General features: G+C 45.6%; 11 non-coding genes across 11 annotated transcripts; 9 read left to right on the forward strand and 2 right to left on the reverse strand.

Annotated features, from left to right (window-relative positions):
* The first annotated feature begins 454 nt into the window (after positions 1 to 454).
* trnav-aac (transfer RNA valine (anticodon AAC)) lies at positions 455 to 527 on the forward strand. The gene has a single exon. It is a non-coding gene; the product is annotated as a tRNA-Val (tRNA).
* Positions 528 to 3,292: 2,765 nt separating this feature from the next.
* On the forward strand, positions 3,293 to 3,365 carry trnav-aac (transfer RNA valine (anticodon AAC)). Its single transcript has one exon. It is a non-coding gene; the product is annotated as a tRNA-Val (tRNA).
* Positions 3,366 to 4,394: 1,029 nt separating this feature from the next.
* trnad-guc (transfer RNA aspartic acid (anticodon GUC)) lies at positions 4,395 to 4,466 on the reverse strand. The gene has a single exon. It is a non-coding gene; the product is annotated as a tRNA-Asp (tRNA).
* Positions 4,467 to 4,710: 244 nt separating this feature from the next.
* trnav-uac (transfer RNA valine (anticodon UAC)) lies at positions 4,711 to 4,783 on the forward strand. Its single transcript has one exon. It is a non-coding gene; the product is annotated as a tRNA-Val (tRNA).
* A 1,032-nt stretch (positions 4,784 to 5,815) lies between these two features.
* On the reverse strand, positions 5,816 to 5,887 carry trnad-guc (transfer RNA aspartic acid (anticodon GUC)). Its single transcript has one exon. It is a non-coding gene; the product is annotated as a tRNA-Asp (tRNA).
* Positions 5,888 to 6,132: 245 nt separating this feature from the next.
* On the forward strand, positions 6,133 to 6,205 carry trnav-aac (transfer RNA valine (anticodon AAC)). Its single transcript has one exon. It is a non-coding gene; the product is annotated as a tRNA-Val (tRNA).
* Positions 6,206 to 8,975: 2,770 nt separating this feature from the next.
* trnav-uac (transfer RNA valine (anticodon UAC)) lies at positions 8,976 to 9,048 on the forward strand. The gene has a single exon. It is a non-coding gene; the product is annotated as a tRNA-Val (tRNA).
* A 2,766-nt stretch (positions 9,049 to 11,814) lies between these two features.
* trnav-uac (transfer RNA valine (anticodon UAC)) lies at positions 11,815 to 11,887 on the forward strand. Its single transcript has one exon. It is a non-coding gene; the product is annotated as a tRNA-Val (tRNA).
* Positions 11,888 to 13,232: 1,345 nt separating this feature from the next.
* trnav-aac (transfer RNA valine (anticodon AAC)) lies at positions 13,233 to 13,305 on the forward strand. Its single transcript has one exon. It is a non-coding gene; the product is annotated as a tRNA-Val (tRNA).
* A 1,345-nt stretch (positions 13,306 to 14,650) lies between these two features.
* trnav-uac (transfer RNA valine (anticodon UAC)) lies at positions 14,651 to 14,723 on the forward strand. Its single transcript has one exon. It is a non-coding gene; the product is annotated as a tRNA-Val (tRNA).
* A 1,345-nt stretch (positions 14,724 to 16,068) lies between these two features.
* trnav-aac (transfer RNA valine (anticodon AAC)) lies at positions 16,069 to 16,141 on the forward strand. Its single transcript has one exon. It is a non-coding gene; the product is annotated as a tRNA-Val (tRNA).
* Positions 16,142 to 21,124: the final 4,983 nt, after the last annotated feature.

Raw genomic sequence — 21,124 nt, forward strand, 5'->3', positions numbered from 1 at the left:
TCTAACACTCTCCCGCCTGAGCTACTCCAGCAAAAAAGAGTTACCTTAAGGTAGTCAAAAGCAGCAATCCTCAGCTGTTTTTTTTATAAAAGAAAGTAAATTCATGCGCCATGTGGTGGGATGACAAAGAAAAACACTCCCCGTCATGGAATCCAACCCTGGTCTTCCGCATGACAAGCGGAGATACTGGCCACTATACTAACGAGGACCAAATTTCCCATTTTGTGGTCTGTAGGACACCAAGTCACACTTGACACACAATTTTTGTGTGGAATTTAAGCTGCAACAAAGCAAGTTTGTGGTTCAAGTATTTTCCAAAGTGACCAAAAACATCTTGGAGGCTCCGCTTTAGCTCCATTGATTCACATGTACCCATGGAAAGCATAGTCGGCACTTGCAACAAGTTTTTTTGGAACGCTCCTTCCTCAAGAACTGTCTCTCAATGCCTTTGCAGGTTTCTGTAGTGTAGTGGTTATCACGTTTGCCTAACACGCAAAAGGCCCCTGGTTCGAAACCAGGCAGAAACTTTCACGTAATGTTTTGTCCGATGTAGATAATCAATGTGTGTGACAGTCCATGAGCGTTCACAAGATGGCCAGTCTGGAACTGCATTTCCTGTGAAAGAGTCCCTAGGATATGGCAAAGTGCACTGGCAAGTCTATGTTCACTAAAGGACTGTCCTGTCAACATTTCAAAAAGACAGGCTATCATTGGTTGCTTTTCACTTTTAAACGCACCTGAACACAAAATGCTTACCTGGCAGAACTCCAAAGCTCCTAGAGACACTGCAGAGGAGGGTTGTCAATGGCTCCACTTTTTGCTAGCATGCTCTGGCGCACTAATTTGGACTTGAGAAGAATCTATAATTAAGGGGGCAAAAGGGTCTTGAGAAGAGAGCAGTCAGCTGTTGCAGCCATCCTGGGGTGGCTGCCATTGTTGGTGTGTCTGGCCAGAGCAGTGTGTGATGGAATGCAGATCATAGAGCTGTTAGGGTTTAAGGCTGCACTAGACCATTTTCTGTCCAGGAACCTTCACGTCTTGCTGACAAGGCACGAGCAACACAAAGTCATGTTGTTCAAAAAGTGAGTCAAAGATTCTGCTTAAAGAGGAAGTCAATGTGCAACATGGTATGGGTTTCTGTCATGTAGTGGTTATCACGTTTGCTTCACACGCAAAAGGTCCCTTGTTTGATGCCAGGCAGAAGAAGGTAAGTTTTTCTTTCAACTTTCTCCATGCAGGGGCAATTTTTATGCCACTGTAGCCATGTTCAAAATATCTATATAGTAGAAATGCATGGCACATGATCTGTCGATTCTTCTAAAAAGCAACAAATCAAACGTGAGGACATGGTTGCGTTTTGCATCTCAGAGTTTGGACATCTGTTGCTGAAACCTGGGATGGACCGAAGGATGCAGATCTTCAGTCTAACACTCTCCCGCCTGAGCTACTCCAGCAAAAAAGAGTTACTTTGTGGTAGTCAAAAGCAGCAATCCTCAGCTGTTTTTTTTATAAAAGAAAGTAAATTCATGCGCCATGTGGTGGGATGACAAAGAAAAACACTCCCCGTCAGGGAATCGAACCCTGGTCTTCCGCGTGACAAGCGGAGATACTGGCCACTAATAATAACGAGGACCAAACTTGCCATTTTGTGGTCTGTAGGACACCAAGTCACACTTGACACACAATTTTTTTGTGGAATTTAAGCTGCAACAAACCAACTTTGTGGTTTAAGTATTTTCCAAAGTGACCAAAAACATCTGGAAGCTCCGCTTTAGCTCCATTGATTCACATGTACCCAAGGAAAGCATAGTCGGCACTTTCAACAAGTTTTTTTGGAACGCTCCTTCTTTAAGAACTGTCTCTCAAAGCCTTGCCAGGATTCTGTAGTATAGTGGTTATTACGTTTGCCTTACATGCAAAAGGCCCATGCTTCGAAACCAGGCAGAAACTTTCACGTAATGTTTTGTCTGATGTAGATAATCAATGTGTGTGACAGTCCATGAGCGTTCACAAGATGGCCAGTTGGAACTGCATTTCCTGTGAAGGAGTCCCAGGATATGGCAAAGTGCACTGGCAAGTCTATGTTCACTAAAGGACTGTCCTGTCAAAATTTCAAAAAGACAGACAATCATTGGTTGCTTTTCACTTTTAAACGCACCTGAACACAAAATGCTTACCTGGCAGAACTCCAAAGCTCCTAGAGACACTGCAGAGGAGGGTTGTCAATGGCTCCACTTTTTGCTAGCATGCTCTGGCGCACTAATTTGGACTTGAGAAGAATCTATAATTAAGGGGGCAAAAGGGTCTTGAGAAGAGAGCAGTCAGCTGTTGCAGCCATCCTGGGTGGCTGCCATTGTTGGTGTGTCTGGCCAGAGCAGTGTGTGATGGAATGCAGATCATAGAGCTGTTAGGGTTTAAGGCTGCACTAGACCATTTTCTGTCCAGGAACCTTATTGTCTTGCTGACAAGGCACGAGCAACACAAAGTCATGTTGTTCAAAAAGTGAGTCAAAGATTCTGCTTAAAGAGGAAGTCAATGTGCAACATGGTATGGGTTTCTGTCATGTAGTGGTTATCACGTTTGCTTCACACGCAAAAGGTCCCTTGTTTGATGCCAGGCAGAAAAAGGTAAGTTTTTCTTTCAACTTTCTCCATGCAGGGGCAATTTTTATGCCACTGTAGCCATGTTCAAAATATTTATATAGTAGAAATGCATGGCACATGATCTGTCGATTCTTCTAAAAAGCAACAAATCAAACGTGAGGACATGGTTGCGTTTTGCATCTCAGAGTTTGGACATCTGTTGCTGAAACCTGGGATGGACCGAAGGATGCAGATCTTCAGTCTAACACTCTCCCGCCTGAGCTACTCCAGCAAAAAAAGAGTTACTTTGTGGTAGTCAAAAGCAGCAATCCTCAGCTGTTTTTTTTATAAAAGAAAGTAAATTCATGCGTCATGTGGTGGGATGACAAAGAAAAACAATCCCCGTCAGGGAATCGAACCCTAGTCTTCCGCGTGACAAGCGGAGATACTGGCCAAAATAATAACGAGGACCAACCATTTTGTGGTCTGTAGGACACCAAGTCACACTTGACACACATTTTTTGTGTGGAATTTAAGCTGCAACAAACCAAGTTTGTGGTTCAAGTATTTTCCAAAGTGACCAAAAACATTTGGAGGCTCCGCTTTAGCTCCATTGATTCACATGTACCCATGGAAAGCATAGTCGGCACTTGCAACAAGTTTTTTTGGAACGCTCCTTCCTCAAGAACTGTCTCTCAAAGCCTTGTCAGGTTTCTGTAGTGTAGTGGTTATCACGTTTGCCTAACACGCAAAAGGCCCCTGGTTCGAAACCAGGCAGAAACTTTCACGTAATGTTTTGTCCGATGTAGATAATCAATGTGTGTGACAGTCCATGAGCGTTCACAAGATGGCCAGTCGGAACTGCATTTCCTGTAAAAGAGTCCCAGGATATGGCAAAGTGCACTGGCAAGTCTATGTTCACTAAAGGACTGTCGTGTCAACATTTCAAAAAGACAGGCTATCATTGGTTGCTTCTCACTTTTAAACGCACCTGAACAGAAAATGCTTACCTGGCAGAACTCCAAAGCTCCTAGAGACACTGCAGAGGAGGGTTGTCAATGGCTCCACTTTTTGCTAGCATGCTCTGGCGCACTAATTTGGACTTGAGAAGAATCTATAATTAAGGGGTCAAAAGGGTCTTGAGAAGAGAGCAGTCAGCTGTTGCAGCCATCCGGGGTGGCTGCCATTGTTGGTGTGTCTGGCCAGAGCAGTGTGTGATGGAATGCAGATCATAGAGCTGTTAGGGTTTAAGGCTGCACTAGACCATTTTCTGTCCAGGAACCTCCACGTCTTGCTGACAAGGCACGAGCAACACAAAGTCATGTTGTTCAAAAAGTGAGTCAAAGATTCTGCTTAAAGAGGAAGTCAATGTGCAACATGGTATGGGTTTCTGTCATGTAGTGGTTTTCACGTTTGCTTCACACGCAAAAGGTCCCTTGTTTGATGCCAGGCAGAAGAAGGTAAGTTTTTCTTTCAACTTTCTCCATGCAGGGGCAATTTTTATGCCACTGTAGCCATGTTCAAAATATCTATATAGTAGAAATGCATGGCACATGATCTGTCGATTCTTCTAAAAAGCAACAAATCAAATGTGAGGACATGGTTGCGTTTTGCATCTCAGAGTTTGGACATCTGTTGCTGAAACCTGGGATGAACCGACGGATGCAGATCTTCAGTCTAACACTCTCCCGCCTGAGCTACTCCAGCAAAAAAGAGTGACTTTGTGGTAGTCAAAAGCAGCAATCCTCAGCTGTTTTTTTTATAAAAGAAAGTAAATTCATGCGTCATGTGGTGGGATGACAAAGAAAAACACTCCCCGTCAGGGAATCGAACCCTGGTCTTCCGCGTGACAAGCGGAGATACTGGCCACTATACTAACGAGGACCAAATTTGCCATTTTGTGGTCTGTAGGACACCAAGTCACACTTGACACACAATTTTTGTGTGGAATTTAAGCTGCAACAAACCAAGTTTGTGGTTTAAGTATTTTCCAAAGTGACCAAAAACATTGGAGGCTCCGCTTTAGCTCCATTGATTCACATGTACCCATGGAAAGCATAGTCGGCACTTTCAACAAGTTTTTTTGGAACGCTCCTTCCTCAAGAACTGTCTCTCAAAGCCTTGTCAGGTTTCTGTAGTGTAGTGGTTATCACGTTTGCCTTACAGGCAAAAGGCCCCTGGTTCGAAACCAGGCAGAAACTTTCACGTAATGTTTTGTCCGATGTAGATAATCAATGTGTGTGACAGTCCATGAGCATTCACACAATGGCCAGTCGGAACTGCATTTCCTGTGAAAGAGTCCCAGGATATGGCAAAGTGCACTGGCAAGTCTATGTTTACTAAAGGATTGTCCTGTCAATATTTCAAAAAGACAGGCTATCATTGGTTGCTTTTCACTTTTAAACGCACCTGAACACAAAATGCTTACCTGGCAGAACTCCAAAGCTCCTAGAGACACTGCAGAGGAGGGTTGTCAATGGCTCCACTTTTTGCTAGCATGCTCTGGCGCACTAATTTGGACTTGAGAAGAATCTATAATTAAGGGGGCAAAAGGGTCTTGAGAAGAGAGCAGTCAGCTGTTGCAGCCATCCTGGGTGGCTGCCATTGTTGGTGTGTCTGGCCAGAGCAGTGTGTGATGGAATGCAGATCATAGAGCTGTTAGGGTTTAAGGCTGCACTAGACCATTTTCTGTCCAGGAACCTTCACGTCTTGCTGACAAGGCACGAGCAACACAAAGTCATGTTGTTTAAAAAGTGAGTCAAAGATTCTGCTTAAAGAGGAAGTCAATGTGCAACATGGTATGGGTTTCTGTCATGTAGTGGTTATCACGTTTGCTTCACACGCAAAAGGTCCCATGTTTGATGCCAGGCAAAAAAAGGTAAGTTTTTCTTTCAACTTTCTCCATGCAGGGGCAATTTTTATGCCACTGTAGCCATGTTCAAAATATCTATATAGTAGAAATGCATGGCACATGATCTGTTGATTCTTCTAAAAAGCAACAAATCAAACGTGAGGACATGGTTGCGTTTTGCATCTCAGAGTTTGGACATCTGTTGCTGAAACCTGGGATGGACCGAAGGATGCAGATCTTCAGTCTAACACTCTCCCGCCTGAGCTACTCCAGCAAAAAAGAGTTACTTTGTGGTAGTCAAAAGCAGCAATCCTCAGCTGGATTTTTTTTTATAAAAGAAAGTAAATTCATGCGCCATGTGGTGGGATGACAAAGAAAAACACTCCCCGTCAGGGAATCGAACCCTGGTCTTCCGCGTGACAAGCGGAGATACTGGCCACTATACTAACGAGGACCAAGTTTCCCATTTTGTGGTCTGTAGGACACCAAGTCACACTTGACACATAATTTTTGTGTGAAATTTAAGCTGCAACAAACCAAGTTTGTGGTTTAAGTATTTTCCAAAGTGACCAAAAACATCTGGAGGCTCCGCTTTAGCTCCATTGATTCACATGTACCCAAGGAAAGCATAGTCGGCACTTTCAACAAGTTTTTTTGGAACGCTCCTTCCTCAAGAACTGTATCTCAAAGCCTTGTCAGGTTTCTGTAGTGTAGTGGTTATCACGTTTGCCTAACACGCAAAAGGCCCCTTGTTCGAAACCAGACAGAAACTTTCACGTAATGTTTTGTCCGATGTAGATAATCAATGTGTGTGACAGTCCATGAGCGTTCACAAGATGGCCAGTCGGAACTGCATTTCCTGTGAAAGAGTCCCAGGATATGGCAAAGTGCACTGGCAAGTCTATGTTCACTAAAGGATCGTCCTGTCAACATTTCAAAAAGACAGGCTATCATTGGTTGCTTTTCACTTTTAAACGCACCTGAACACAAAATGCTTACCTGGCAGAACTCCAAAGCTCCTAGAGACACTGCAGAGGAGGGTTGTCAATGGCTCCACTTTTTGCTAGCATGCTCTGGCGCACTAATTTGGACTTGAGAAGAATCTATAATTAAGGGGGCAAAAGGGTCTTGAGAAGAGAGCAGTCAGCTGTTGCAGCCATCCTGGGTGGCTGCCATTGTTGGTGTGTCTGGCCAGAGCAGTGTGTGATGGAATGCAGATCATAGAGCTGTTAGGGTTTAAGGCTGCACTAGACCATTTTCTGTCCAGGAACCTTCACGTCTTGCTGACAAGGCACGAGCAACACAAAGTCATGTTGTTCAAAAAGTGAGTCAAAGATTCTGCCTAAAGAGGAAGTCAATGTGCAACATGGTATGGGTTTCTGTCATGTAGTGGTTATCACGTTTGCTTCACACGCAAAAGGTCCCTTGTTTGATGCCAGGCAGAAGAAGGTAAGTTTTTCTTTCAACTTTCTCCATGCAGGGGCAATTTTCATGCTACTGTAGCCATGTTCAACATATCTATATAGTAGAAATGCATGGCACATGATCTGTCGATTCTTCTAAAAAGCAACAAATCAAACGTGAGGACATGGTGGCGTTTTGCATCTCAGAGTTTGGACATCTGTTGCTGAAACCTGGGATGGACCGAAGGATGCAGATCTTCAGTCTAACACTCTCCCGCCTGAGCTACTCCAGCAAAAAAGAGTTACCTTAAGGTAGTCAAAAGCAGCAATCCTCATCTGTTTTTTTATAAAAGAAAGTAAATTCATGCATCATGTGGTGGGATGACAAAGAAAAACACTCCCCGTCAGGGAATCGAACCCTAGTCTTCCGCGTGACAAGCGTAGATACTGGCCAAAATAATAACGAGGACCAAACTTGCCATTTTGTGGTCTGTAGGACACCAAGTCACACTTGACACACAATTTTTTTGTGGAATTTAAGCTGCAACAAACCAACTTTGTGGTTTAAGTATTTTCCAAAGTGACCAAAAACATCTGGAAGGCTCCGCTTTAGCTCCATTGATTCACATGTACCCAAGGAAAGCATAGTCGGCACTTTCAACAAGTTTTTTTGGAACGCTCCTTCTTTAAGAACTGTCTCTCAAAGCCTTGCCAGGATTCTGTAGTATAGTGGTTATTACGTTTGCCTTACATGCAAAAGGCCCATGCTTCGAAACCAGGCAGAAACTTTCACGTAATGTTTTGTCTGATGTAGATAATCAATGTGTGTGACAGTCCATGAGCGTTCACAAGATGGCCAGTTGGAACTGCATTTCCTGTGAAGGAGTCCCAGGATATGGCAAAGTGCACTGGCAAGTCTATGTTCACTAAAGGACTGTCCTGTCAAAATTTCAAAAAGACAGACAATCATTGGTTGCTTTTCACTTTTAAACGCACCTGAACACAAAATGCTTACCTGGCAGAACTCCAAAGCTCCTAGAGACACTGCAGAGGAGGGTTGTCAATGGCTCCACTTTTTGCTAGCATGCTCTGGCGCACTAATTTGGACTTGAGAAGAATCTATAATTAAGGGGGCAAAAGGGTCTTGAGAAGAGAGCAGTCAGCTGTTGCAGCTATCCGGGGTGGCTGCCATTGTTGGTGTGTCTGGCCAGAGCAGTGTGTGATGGAATGCAGATCATAGAGCTGTTAGGGTTTAAGGCTGCACTAGACCATTTTCTGTCCAGGAACCTTATTGTCTTGCTGACAAGGCACGAGCAACACAAAGTCATGTTGTTCAAAAAGTGAGTCAAAGATTCTGCTTAAAGAGGAAGTCAATGTGCAACATGGTATGGGTTTCTGTCATGTAGTGGTTATCACGTTTGCTTCACACGCAAAAGGTCCCTTGTTTGATGCCAGGCAGAAAAAGGTAAGTTTTTCTTTCAACTTTCTCCATGCAGGGGCAATTTTTATGCCACTGTAGCCATGTTCAAAATATTTATATAGTAGAAATGCATGGTACATGATGTGTCGATTCTTCTAAAAAGCAACAAATCAAACGTGAGGACATTATTGCGTTTTGCATCTCAGAGTTTGGACATCTGTTGCTGAAACCTGGGACGGACCGAAGGATGCAGATCTTCAGTCTAACACTCTCCCGCCTGAGCTACTCCAGCAAAAAATAGTTACTTTGTGGTAGTCAAAAGCAGCAATCCTCAGCTGTTTTTTTTTTTTTATAAAAGAAAGTAAATTCATGCGTCATGTGGTGGGATGACAAAGAAAAACAATCCCCGTCAGGGAATCGAACCCTAGTCTTCCGCGTGACAAGCGGAGATACTGGCCACTATACTAAAGAGGACCAAATTTGCCATTTTGTGGTCTGTAGGACACCAAGTCACACTTGACACACATATTTTTTGTGGAATTTAAGCTGCAACAAAGCAAGTTTGTGGTTCAAGTATTTTCCAAAGTGACCAAAAACATTTGGAGGCTCCGCTTTAGCTCCATTGATTCACTTGTACCCATGGAAAGCATAGTCGGCACTTGCAACAAGTTTTTTTGGAACGCTCCTTCCTCAAGAACTGTCTCTCAAAGCCTTGTCAGGTTTCTGTAGTGTAGTGGTTATCACGTTTGCCTTACACGCAAAAGGACCCTGGTTCGAAACCGGGCAGAAACTTTCACATAATCTTTTGTCCGATGTAGAAAATCAATGTGTGTCACAGTCCATGAGCGTTCACAAGATGGCCAGTCGGAACTGCATTTCCTGTGAAAGACTCCCTGGATATGGCAAAGTGCACTGGCAAGTCTATGTTCACTAAGGGATTGTCCTGTCAACATTTCTAAAAGACAGGCTATCAATGGTTGCTTTTCACTTTTAAACGCACCTGAACACAAAATGCTTACCTGGCAGAACTCCAAAACTCCTAGAGACACTGCAGAGGAGGGTTGTCAATGGCTCCACTTTTTGCTAGCATGCGCAGGGGCACTAATTTGGACTTGAGAAGAATCTATAATTAAGGGGGCAAAACGGTCTTGAGAAGAGAGCAGTCAGCTGTTGCAGCCATCCTGGGTGGCTGCCATTGTTGGTGTGTCTGGCCAGAGCAGTGTGTGATGGAATGCAGATCATAGAGCTGTTAGGGTTTAAGGCTGCACTAGACCATTTTCTGTCCAGGAACCTTCACGTCTTGCTGACAAGGCACGAGCAACACAAAGTCATGTTGTTCAAAAAGTGAGTCAAAGATTCTGCCTAAAGAGGAAGTCAATGTGCAACATGGTATGGGTTTCTGTCATGTAGTGGTTATCACGTTTGCTTCACACGCAAAAGGTCCCTTGTTTGATGCCAGGCAGAAGAAGGTAAGTTTTTCTTTCAACTTTCTCCATGCAGGGGCAATTTTCATGCTACTGTAGCCATGTTCAACATATCTATATAGTAGAAATGCATGGCACATGATCTGTCGATTCTTCTAAAAAGCAACAAATCAAACGTGAGGACATGGTTGCGTTTTGCATCTCAGAGTTTGGACATCTGTTGCTGAAACCTGGGATGGACCGAAGGATGCAGATCTTCAGTCTAACACTCTCCCGCCTGAGCTACTCCAGCAAAAAAGAGTTACCTTGTGGTAGTCAAAAGCAGCAATCCTCATCTGTTTTTTTATAAAAGAAAGTAAATTCATGCGTCATGTGGTGGGATGACAAAGAAAAACACTCCCCGTCAGGGAATCGAACCCTAGTCTTCCGCGTGACAAGCGGAGATACTGGCCACTATACTAACGAGGACCAAACTTGCCATTTTGTGGTCTGTAGGACACCAAGTCACACTTGACACACAATTTTTTTGTGGAATTTAAGCTGCAACAAACCAACTTTGTGGTTTAAGTATTTTCCAAAGTGACCAAAAACATCTGGAGGCTCCGCTTTAGCTCCATTGATTCACATGTACCCAAGGAAAGCATAGTCGGCACTTTCAACAAGTTTTTTTGGAACGCTCCTTCTTTAAGAACTGTCTCTCAAAGCCTTGCCAGGATTCTGTAGTATAGTGGTTATTACGTTTGCCTTACATGCAAAAGGCCCATGCTTCGAAACCAGGCAGAAACTTTCACGTAATGTTTTGTCTGATGTAGATAATCAATGTGTGTGACAGTCCATGAGCGTTCACAAGATGGCCAGTTGGAACTGCATTTCCTGTGAAGGAGTCCCAGGATATGGCAAAGTGCACTGGCAAGTCTATGTTCACTAAAGGACTGTCCTGTCAAAATTTCAAAAAGACAGGCTATCATTGGTTGCTTTTCACTTTTAAACGCACCTGAACACAAAATGCTTACCTGGCAGAACTCCAAAGCTCCTAGAGACACTGCAGAGGAGGGTTGTCAATGGCTCCACTTTTTGCTAGCATGCTCTGGCGCACTAATTTGGACTTGAGAAGAATCTATAATTAAGGGGGCAAAAGGGTCTTGAGAAGAGAGCAGTCAGCTGTTGCAGCCATCCTGGGTGGCTGCCATTGTTGGTGTGTCTGGCCAGAGCAGTGTGTGTTGGAATGCAGATCATAGAGCTGTTAGGGTTTAAGGCTGCACTAGACCATTTTCTGTCCAGGAACCTCCACGTCTTGCTGACAAGGCAAGAGCAACACAAAGTCATGTTGTTCAAAAAGTGAGTCGAAGATTCTGCTTAAAGAGGAAGTCAATGTGCAACATGGTATGGGTTTCTGTCATGTAGTGGTTATCACGTTTGCTTCACACGCAAAAGGTCCCTTGTTTGATGCCAGGCAGAAAAAGGTAAGTTTTTCTTTCAACTTTCTCCATGCAGGGGCAATTTTTATGCCACTGTAGCCATGTTCAAAATATCTATATAGTAGAAATGCATGGCACATGATCTGTCGATTCTTCTAAAAAGCAACAAATCAAACGTGAGGACATGGTTGCGTTTTGCATCTCAGAGTTTGGACATCTGTTGCTGAAACCTGGGATGGACCGAAGGATGCAGATCTTCAGTCTAACACTCTCCCGCCTGAGCTACTCCAGCAAAAAAGAGTTACTTTGTGGTAGTCAAAAGCAGCAATCCTCAGCTGTTTTTTTTTTATAAAAGAAAGTAAATTCATGCGTCATGTGGTGGGATGACAAAGAAAAACAATCCCCGTCAGGGAATCGAACCCTAGTCTTCCGCGTGACAAGCGGAGATACTGGCCAAAATAATAACGAGGACCAAACTTGCCATTTTGTGGTCTGTAGGACACCAAGTCACACTTGACACACAATTTTTTTGTGGAATTTAAGCTGCAACAAACCAACTTTGTGGTTTAAGTATTTTCCAAAGTGACCAAAAACATCTGGAAGCTCCGCTTTAGCTCCATTGATTCACATGTACCCAAGGAAAGCATAGTCGGCACTTTCAACAAGTTTTTTTGGAACGCTCCTTCCTCAAGAACTGTCTCTCAAAGCCTTGTTAGGTTTCTGTAGTGTAGTGGTTATCACGTTTGCCTTACACGCAAAAGGCCCCTGGTTCGAAACCAGGCAGAAACTTTCACATAATCTTTTGTCCGATGTAGATAATCAATGTGTGTGACAGTCCATGAGCGTTCACAAGATGGCCAGTCGGAACTGCATTTCCTGTGAAAGACTCCCTGGATATGGCAAAGTGCACTGGCAAGTCTATGTTCACTAAAGGATTGTCCTGTCAATATTTCAAAAAGACAGGCTATCATTGGTTGCTTTTCACTTTTAAACGCACCTGAACACAAAATGCTTACCTGGCAGAACTCCAAAGCTCCTAGAGACACTGCAGAGGAGGGTTGTCAATGGCTCCACTTTTTGCTAGCATGCTCAGGCGCACTAATTTGGACTTGAGAAGAATCTATAATTAAGGGGGCAAAAGGGTCTTGAGAAGAGAGCAGTCAGCTGTTGCAGCCATCCTGGGTGGCTGCCATTGTTGGTGTGTCTGGCCAGAGCAGTGTGTGATGGAATGCAGATCATAGAGCTGTTAGGGTTTAAGGCTGCACTAGACCATTTTCTGTCCAGGAACCTTCACGTCTTGCTGACAAGGCACGAGCAACACAAAGTCATGTTGTTCAAAAAGTGAGTCAAAGATTCTGCTTAAAGAGGAAGTCAATGTGCAACATGGTATGGGTTTCTGTCATGTAGTGGTTATCACGTTTGCTTCACACGCAAAAGGTCCCTTGTTTGATGCCAGGCAGAAAAAGGTAAGTTTTTCTTTCAACTTTCTCCATGCAGGGGCAATTTTTATGCCACTGTAGCCATGTTCAAAATATTTATATAGTAGAAATGCATGGCACATGATCTGTCGATTCTTCTAAAAAGCAACAAATCAAACGTGAGGACATGGTTGCGTTTTGCATCTTAGAGTTTGGACGTCTGTTGCTGAAACCTGGGATGGACCGAAAGATGCAGATCTTCAGTCTAACACTCTCCCGCCTGAGCTACTCCAGCAAAAAAGAGTTACTTTGTGGTAGTCAAAAGCAGCAATCCTCAGCTGTTTTTTTTATAAAAGAAAGTAAATTCATGCGCCATGTGGTGGGATGACAAAGAAAAACACTCCCCGTCAGGGAATCGAACCTGGTCTTCCGCGTGACAAGCGGAGATACTGGCCACTATACTAACGACGACCAAACTTCCCATTTTGTGGTCTGTAGGACACCAAGTCACACTTTACACACAATTTTTGTGTGGAATTTAAGCTGCAACAAACCAAGTTTGTGGTTCAAGTATTTTCCAAAGTGACTAAAATTATTTGGAGGCTCCGCTTTAGCTCCATTGATTCACATGTACCCATGGAAAGCATAGTCGGCACTTGCAACAAGTTTTTTTGGAACGCTCCTTTCTCAAGAACTGTCTCTTAAAGCCTTGTCAGGTTTCTGTAGTGTAGTGGTTATCACGTTTGCCTAACAAGCAAAAGGTCCCGGGTTCGAAACCAGGCAGAAACTTTCACGTAATGTTTTGTCCGATGTAGATAATCAATGTGTGTGACAGTCCATGAGCGTTCACAAGATGGCCAGTCGGAACTGCATATCCTGTGAAAGAGTCCCAGGATATGGCAAAGTACACTGGCAAGTCTATGTTCACTAAAGGACTGTCCTGTCAACATTTCAAAAAGACAGGCTATCATTGGTTGCTTTTCACTTTTAAACGCACCTGAACACAAAATGCTTACCTGGCAGAACTCCAAAGCTCCTAGAGACACTGCAGAGGAGGGTTGTCAATGGCTCCACTTTTTGCTAGCATGCTCTGGCGCATTAATTTGGACTTGAGAAGAATCTATAATTAAGGGGTCAAAAGGGTCTTGAGAAGAGAGCAGTCAGCTGTTGCAGCCATCGTGGGTGGCTGCCATTGTTGGTGTGTCTGGCCAGAGCAGTGTGTGATGGAATGCAGATCATAGAGCTGTTAGGGTTTAAGGCTGCACTAGACCATTTTCTGTCCAGGAACCTTCACGTCTTGCTGACAAGGCACGAGCAACACAAAGTCATGTTGTTCAAAAAGTGAGTCAAAGATTCTGCTTAAAGAGGGAGTCAATGTGCAACATGGTATGGGTTTCTGTCATGTAGTGGTTATCACGTTTGCTTCACACGCAAAAGGTCCCTTGTTTGATGCCAGGCAGAAGAAGGTAAGTTTTTCTTTCAACTTTCTCCATGCAGGGGCAATTTTTATGCCACTGTAGCCATGTTCAAAATATCTATATAGTAGAAATGCATGGCACATGATCTGTCGATTCTTCTAAAAAGCAACAAATCAAACGTGAGGACATGGTTGCGTTTTGCATCTTAGAGTTTGGACATCTGTTGCTGAAACCTGGGATGGACCGAAGGATGCAGATCTTCAGTCTAACACTCTCCCGCCTGAGCTACTCCAGCAAAAAAGAGTTACTTTGTGGTAGTCAAAAGCAGCAATCCTCAGCTGTTTTTTTTATAAAAGAAAGTAAATTCATGCGCCATGTGGTGGGATGACAAAGAAAAACACTCCCCGTCAGGGAATCGAACCTGGTCTTCCGCGTGACAAGCGGAGATACTGGCCACTATACTAACGAGGACCAAACTTCCCATTTTGTGGTCTGTAGGACACCAAGTCACACTTTACACACAATTTTTGTGTGGAATTTAAGCTGCAACAAACCAAGTTTGTGGTTCAAGTATTTTCCAAAGTGACCAAAAACATTTGGAGGCTACGCTTTAGCTCCATTGATTCACTTGTACCCATGGAAAGCATAGTCGGCACTTGCAAGAAGTTTTTTTGGAACGCTCCTTTCTCAAGAACTGTCTCTCAAAGCCTTGTCAGGTTTCTGTAGTGTAGTGGTTATCACGTTTGCCTTACACGCAAAAGGACCCTAGTTCGAAACCAGGCAGAAACTTTCGCATAATCTTTTGTCCGATGTAGAAAATCAATGTGTGTCACAGTCCATGAGCGTTCACAAGATGGCCAGTCGGAACTGCATTTCCTGTGAAAGACTCCCTGGATATGGCAAAGTGCACTGGCAAGTCTATGTTCACTAAGGGATTGTCCTGTCAACATTTCTAAAAGACAGGCTATCAATGGTTGCTTTTCACTTTTAAACGCACCTGAACACAAAATGCTTACCTGGCAGAACTCCAAAACTCCTAGAGACACTGCAGAGGAGGGTTGTCAATGGCTCCACTTTTTGCTAGCATGCTCAGGGGCACTATTTGGACTTGAGAAGAATCTATAATTAAGGGGGCAAAACGGTCTTGAGAAGAGAACAGTCAGCTGTTGCAGCCATCCTGGGTGGCTGCCATTGTTGGTGTGTCTGGCCAGAGCAGTGTGTGATGGAATGCAGATCATAGAGCTGTTAGGGTTTAAGGCTGCACTAGACCATTTTCTGTCCAGGAACCTTCACGTCTTGCTGACAAGGCACGAGCAACACAAAGTCATGTTGTTCAAAAAGTGAGTCAAAGATTCTGCTTAAAGAGGAAGTCAATGTGCAACATGGTATGGGTTTCTGTCATGTAGTGGTTATCACGTTTGCTTCACACGCAAAAGGTCCCTTGTTTGATGCCAGGCAGAAGAAGGTAAGTTTTTCTTTCAACTTTCTCCATGCAGGGGCAATTTTTATGCCACTGTAGCCATGTTCAAAATATCTATATAGTAGAAATGCATGGCACATGATCTGTCGATTCTTCTAAAAAGCAACAAATCAAACGTGAGGACATGGTTGCGTTTTGCATCTTAGCGTTTGGACATCTGTTGCTGAAACCTGGGATGGACCAAAGGATGCAGATCTTCAGTCTAACACTCTCCCGCCTAAGCTTCTCCAGCAAAAAAGAGTTACTTTGTGGTAGTCAAAAGCAGCAATCCTCAGCTGTTTTTTTTTATAAAAGAAAGTAAATTCATGCGCCATGTGGTGGGATGACAAAGAAAAACACTCCCCGTCAGGGAATCGAACCTGGTCTTCCGCGTGACAAGCGGAGATACTGGCCACTATACTAACGAGGACCAAACTTCCCATTTTGTGGTCTGTAGGACACCAAGTCACACTTTACACACAATTTTTGTGTGGAATTTAAGCTGCAACAAACCAAGTTTGTGGTTCAAGTATTTTCCAAAGTGACCAAAAACATTTGGAGGCTACGCTTTAGCTCCATTGATTCACTTGTACCCATGGAAAGCATAGTCGGCACTTGCAACAAGTTTTTTTGGAACGCTCCTTTCTCAAGAACTGTCTCTCAAAGCCTTGTCAGGTTTCTGTAGTTTAGTGGTTATCACGTTTGCCTTACACGCAAAAGGACCCTAGTTCGAAACCAGGCAGAAACTTTCGCATAATCTTTTGTCCGATGTAGAAAATCAATGTGTGTCACAGTCCATGAGCGTTCACAAGATGGCCAGTCGGAACTGCATTTCCTGTGAAAGACTCCCTGGATATGGCAAAGTGCACTGGCAAGTCTATGTTCACTAAGGGATTGTCCTGTCAACATTTCTAAAAGACAGGCTATCAATGGTTGCTTTTCACTTTTAAACGCACCTGAACACAAAATGCTTACCTGGCAGAACTCCAAAACTCCTAGAGACACTGCAGAGGAGGGTTGTCAATGGCTCCACTTTTTGCTAGCATGCTCAGGGGCACTATTTGGACTTGAGAAGAATCTATAATTAAGGGGGCAAAACGGTCTTGAGAAGAGAACAGTCAGCTGTTGCAGCCATCCTGGGTGGCTGCCATTGTTGGTGTGTCTGGCCAGAGCAGTGTGTGATGGAATGCAGATCATAGAGCTGTTAGGGTTTAAGGCTGCACTAGACCATTTTCTGTCCAGGAACCTTCACGTCTTGCTGACAAGGCACGAGCAACACAAAGTCATGTTGTTCAAAAAGTGAGTCAAAGATTCTGCTTAAAGAGGAAGTCAATGTGCAACATGGTATGGGTTTCTGTCATGTAGTGGTTATCACGTTTGCTTCACACGCAAAAGGTCCCTTGTTTGATGCCAGGCAGAAAAAGGTAAGTTTTTCTTTCAACTTTCTCCATGCAGGGGCAATTTTTATGCCACTGTAGCCATTTTCAAAATATTTATATAGTAGAAATGCATGGCACATGATCTGTCGATTCTTCTAAAAAGCAACAAATCAAACGTGAGGACATGGTTGCGTTTTGCATCTCAGAGTTTGGACATCTGTTGCTGAAACCTGGGATGGACCGAAGGATGCAGATCTTCAGTCTGACACTCTCCCGCCTGAGCTACTCCAGCAAAAAAGAGTTACTTTGTGGTAGTCAAAAGCAGCAATCCTCATCTGTTTTTTATAAAAGAAAGTAAATTCATGCGTCATGTGGTGGGATGACAAAGAAAAACACTCCCGGTCAGGGAATCGAACCCTGGTCTGCCGCATGACAAGCGGAGATACTGGCCACTATACTAACGAGGAATAAATTTCCCATTTTGTGGTCTGTAGGACACCAAGTCACACTTGACACACAATTTTTGTGTGGAAATTAAGCTGCAACAAACCAAGTTTGTGGTTCAAGTATTTTCCAAAGTGACCAAAAACATTTGGAGGCTCCGCTTCAGCTCTATTGATTCACATGTACCCATGGAAAGCATAGTCGACATATGCAACAAGTTTTTTTGGAACGCTCCTTCCTCAAGAACTGTCTCTCAAAGCCCTGTCAGGTTTATGAAGTATAGTGGGTATCACGTTTGCCTTACACGCAAAACGCCGCTTGTTCGAAACCAGGCAGAAACTTTCACATAATGTTTTGTCCGATGTAAATAATCAATGTTTGTGACAGTCCATGAGCGTTCACAAGATGGCCGGTCGGACCTGCATTTCCTGTGAAAGAGTCCCAGGATATGGCAAAGTGCACTGGCAAGTCTATGTTCACTAAAGGATTGTCCTGTCAACATTTCAAAAAGACAGGGTATCATTGGTTGCTTTTCACTTTTAAACGCACCTGAACAAAAAATGCTTACCTGGCAGAACTCCAAAGCTCCTAGAGACACTGCAGAGGAGGGTTGTCAATGGCTCCACTTTTTGCTAGCATGCTCTGGCGCACTAATTTGGACTTGAGAAGAATCTATAATTAACCCTCACGCAGCTCTCATTTTTAGACCCCACGAGGGCAACGGAGGAGGGTTTTACATCTGACCCCACAAGTGGGTGAGGATGTGCAGTGGGGGGGTGGTGGTCGGGGTCATGCTGGACCCCACAAGGACACCGAAAGTGCAGGTTGGGAGGAGGGAGGAGGGGGTCACGCCAGACCCCACAAGGACACAGAAAGTGCAGGTTGGGAGGAGGGAAGAGGGGGTCACGCTAGACCCCACGAGGACACAGAAAGTGCAGGTTAGGAGGAGAGAGGTGGGGGTCACGCTCGACCCCACGAGGACACAGAAAGTGCAGGTTGGGAGGAGGGAGGAGGGGGTCATGCCAGACCCCACGAGGACACAGAACGTGCAGGTTTGGAGGAGGGAGGTGGGGGTCACGCTGGACCCCACGAGGACACCGAAAGTGCAGGTTAGGAAGAGGGAGGTGGGGGTCACGCTGGACCCCATGAGGACACCGAAAGTGCAGGTTAGGAGGAGAGAGGTGTGGGTCACGCTGGACCCCACAAGGACACAGAAAGTGCAGGTTAGGAGGATCCACAGGTTGGAGGATGGAGAATCTCTGTCTGGAGAATCTGTGTGTGTGTGTGTGTGTGTGTGTGTGTGTGTGTGTGTGTGTGTAGGTGTGTGTGTGTGGGAATACAAGGAGGGCCGTGACGTTGTGTGTTTCCAAGTTGGAGACTTGTTGTCTCCAGGTTGGAGAAAATCCCAGGTTGGAAGAAAAAAAAACCCAAATTCAAATGCTTTTGCTTTATTTTATTGATTATTTTTCTTTTACATATTACACTTTGTTTGTAAATGACACTGACAACAACAAAAACATCAACAATAGTATAAAACACACGGAATAATATTATTATTATTATTATTATTATTATTATTTCATTTTCTAATGAACAAACAAATTATCTTCAGGAGCGAGGGGCGCAGTCTGAGCAGCAGAAGAGCAAATGTCTGTGGCAGATGTGTCTCTCGCACCGATGGCAGAAATTGTTTGTTTTGCGGTCCCTCGCGCGCGGACAAATTTGACACCTTTTCCTCCTGCCCTTTTGCGCCCGATCGCTAGCGGCGGAACCGAGGGCGTCGTGTTCTCCTCCGTCACCCTCATCGTCCCCGTCTTCACCCCAGACGAGGTCTGTGGTGAGGGCCTGCTGCTGCCGCTGCTGCTGCTGCTGCTCCTGCTGCTGCTGCTGCTGCCCCAAGTCCGGAAGAGCAGGACAGGGAGGAGGAGAGGACCCGCACGGGGGTCCCGAATCCCCTTCTGAAGCGTCCGCACGAGCGAGGTGGACGCTTCGCCGCGAGGCGGATGGCGCCTTCTACGGATGAGAGGAGTCACGAGCGCCTTGCCCAGCTGCTCTAGAAACACCCTCCTCTTGCTGCGGTTGCCGGGCATCCAGTCCGGGTGGGCCTCCCGCCACACGACGAAAGCGTTGTAGCAAGACACGTCTAGGACGTTGTGAAACACCGCCGCGGGCCAGCGCAGCGCGCCGTCTTTCTCCTGCAGCTGTAGGTTCCTATCACCTTGTCCAGGTTGTCTACGCCTCCCTTGGTGGCGTTGTAGTCTAGGACGGCAAAGGGCTTTTTGTCCCGCCGTCCTGCGTCGACGAGGAGGACATCGTCGGCGGCCGTGGCGGCCGAGTGTAGCGTGCTCATCAGGATCATGTTTTTGTTTTTCTTGGGCACGTAGGACACCAGGACGGTGCTGGGAGTGAAGGCAAACACGGAGGAGAAGGCGCTCCTGCCCTTGACCGAGAGGAGCGCCGGCGGCAATTCCGGCTTGTTCTTGAGAACCGTACCGAGCATGGTGAGCTCCCTGTGCAGGAGCCGCTGGCCCAGTTCGTAGGAAGTGAAAAAGTTGTCGCACGTCACGTTGCGAGGCCCGGCGAGCCCTTCTGTGACGTCCAGCACGACCCGCTGGCCCTGCTTTTTTTCAGAAGCTCTCTTTTCTCCTCCTCCTCCTCCTCCTCCTCCTGGCTTGCCTGTGTAAAGCTGCATCTTCCAAGCGTAGCTGGACTTGGCGTCGCACGCCACCCAAAACTTGAGGCCGTATTTTGCTGGCTTGCTAGGCATGTACTGTCTGAAAGAGCAACGACCTACAAAAAATAAAGGTGAGATTTCTAAAAATATATTTTTTTACAGAGGTAAAAGTAAAGGCTGCTGCGGGCACGGGCACTATTGTGTCAACGCTATTCCACCAGTCTCAATGTGAGGAGCGCTGCGGCGGAACCTATTGACCAGTCGCCGCCTCATTTCCAATTTTCGCAGTACCACTTCACCTGACAAGCTTGGAACGAGCGTTTATCCACAGTCTCATCAAAAGGTTCCAACGCTATGGCCTCTCAAGAAGGTGACCTGCAAACCGACGGCTGCGCTGTGTTCGAGCCGAGGCTCGAGCGGACCACAGACTGTCTGCGCCTTCGAGTAGAAGAAGAGGGAACCCCGTGCCCGTTGGATCATAGCGGATTCCCAGACCCGGAAGGAGGCCTAGACGAAGGTCTGGAGTGCGACTGTTTGTGTGGGAACGCTCTGGCCGCTGAGGGTGCCTTGAGGGCCTTGTTGGACAAACACATCCTGGCCAGCGACGGACGGTTTGCTCGTGTCAAGGCTCATTACAAACACCGCCACCTGCCAATGGATCAATTGGCCTTGGACCTGGGCGAACTCAGGTTTACCCACGGCATGGTGGCGTTTCCGGACGCCCTCTTATTTGCCAGCGGTGGCAAATGTTACCTGCTAAACGTAAAGCGATGCGTCATCTGTGCCGGCGCAGGGAGACGACACCGCGACAGATGCAAAGAAGTTTGCGAGAGATTCACGGCGTACCTGATCGACACCCAGCTGGACGACGACTACGGGCGCAAGCCTCTGCTGTACACGAAAATGTCGAGCGAGAGGAGCGTGGTCGGCTCTCGCACTGCGGACAACCTGTTCAGGGAGCTGGGCAGCCGTGAGGGCATGTCGTATGAGCTGGACACCGTAGACACTCACGTGTGGGATGCGTGCGGCGTCAGGCTTTCCCGTTTCGTAGCGGGTGACAACATGCTGAGAGAGCATGTGTATGTACATACACGTGTATGTGCACGTTGCCGGAGTGGAGGAGTGCGACTTCCTGGCGAAAAAGTTCTCTGGCAAAGAAAGCGTCCGGAAATCAATGATAGGCAAGGAGCGTTACAGAAGGGGCTACGTGGCGTTCCCCAAGTTGATGCTGAAG

This window comes from Betta splendens, chromosome 9 (assembly GCF_900634795.4).
Source record: "Betta splendens chromosome 9, fBetSpl5.4, whole genome shotgun sequence".
Taxonomy (NCBI): Eukaryota; Metazoa; Chordata; class Actinopteri; order Anabantiformes; family Osphronemidae; genus Betta; species Betta splendens.